The 1452-nt window shown below is 51.4% G+C and overlaps 1 non-coding gene across 1 annotated transcript; it reads right to left on the reverse strand.

The window, feature by feature from the left end:
* Positions 1–1058: 1058 nt before the first annotated feature.
* Positions 1059–1165, reverse strand: LOC115303082. Its single transcript, XR_003913798.1, has one exon. It is a non-coding gene; the product is annotated as a U6 spliceosomal RNA (small nuclear RNA).
* Between the last annotated feature and the right edge of the window lie 287 nt (positions 1166–1452).

Raw genomic sequence — 1452 nt, forward strand, 5'->3', positions numbered from 1 at the left:
AAAAAAAAACAAAACACAAAAAACAAACAAACAAACAGACAAAAAAAGCAAGCAGCAGCTCCCTGTGGTGGATAGGCTTGGTTTGATGTGGTAAGTCTTGGAGTCTGTTCTCAGAGGCTCCGCCCCTGCCTGAGGCGAAATGAGCAGCAGGAGGTGAAGTGCGCACCTTCACAGACTCAATTGTGGTGTCCCCACCCCCAGTCAGGATCGCGTTTGCAATGGGGGAAAGGAAAAAAAACAAAAAGCACAAAACTGAGTCTCTCTTAGTTTCCGATAGCTTTGCTGAAGACGCTGTGCGCTGCTGGAAATGAGCTGGTAGCTCCTACAGTCTAAGCGCGCGCCCGGGCCTCTACCCGCCACCAACTCTTTGTTGAGGGTCCCGTAGGTGTGTGCCCTATTTTTTCCCGGTGGGCACCCGGGATTCGTGCAGTTCGTGCAAGGGGCGAGGTGTGCCATGGAAATGCGGTCCGTGGTCCCGTTCCCAAAACCAAGTTCAAATTGCTCACGCCTGGCGCAGTTGCTGCTCAGGCCACTTCCCACTGGGGATCGCGCCTCCCCAGCGCAGCTGCTTCTCACAGCCACAGAGGCCTCTGATTCCCCGCCGAGATGGCTTAGCGCTGGAGGCTATTCCCTCTCTTGCACCACCCCATTTCGGGATTCTGGCTACCCAGCAGTTATCTATGGAGTGGGTTTCTGTCTCCACGCGCAGCCAAGCGTTCTATACTTCTTCCCCAGAGATAGTTCTATGAGTGTGTTCCGACTCTGTCTCTTCCCTTTGTCTCTCGGGCGCTGCGCACTTGCGCCATGTTGGGCTGGGGATCTTACCTCCCCTGCCCGTCCCGGGCTGGCCCGTTTTCGGTTCTCCCCCGTTCGCCCCCACTCACTCAGATATCCTTGAGGTTCTATTCCTTCTGGAGTTCGTATTTTCTCCTTCCGCTCTCGCAGATGAACGTAATATCCTTCTCAGTTCGAAAAATGGTGCGGACGGAGTTTACAGAGCTCCCTTCCTCTCCGCCATCTTGGCTCCCCTCTCTACTATTCTTTAAAAAAAGTTTTTTTTAAATATGGAATGTTTCATGAATTTGTGTGTCATCCTTGCGCAGGGGCCATGCTAATCTTCTCTGTATTGTTCCAGTTTTAGTATATGTGCTGCTGAAGCGAGCACACTTTTAAAAATTTTTAATGTTTATTTATATTTGAGAGAGAGAGAGACAGAGACAGAGCATGAGTGGGGAAGGGGCAGAGAGAGACACACACATACAGAATCTGAAGCAGTCTCCAGGTGCTGAGCTGTTAGTACAGAGCCTGACATGGGGCTCAAACTCGTGAACCACGAGATCATGACCTGAGCCAAAGTAGGGCACCTAACCGACTGAGCCACCCAGGCGCACCATATTTCTATTGTTGAAGGCACCCAGTTTGTGGTACTTTCTGATGGTAATCCCAGGAAAC

Source organism: Suricata suricatta, chromosome 9 (assembly GCF_006229205.1).
Source record: "Suricata suricatta isolate VVHF042 chromosome 9, meerkat_22Aug2017_6uvM2_HiC, whole genome shotgun sequence".
Lineage (NCBI taxonomy): Eukaryota > Metazoa > Chordata > Mammalia > Carnivora > Herpestidae > Suricata > Suricata suricatta.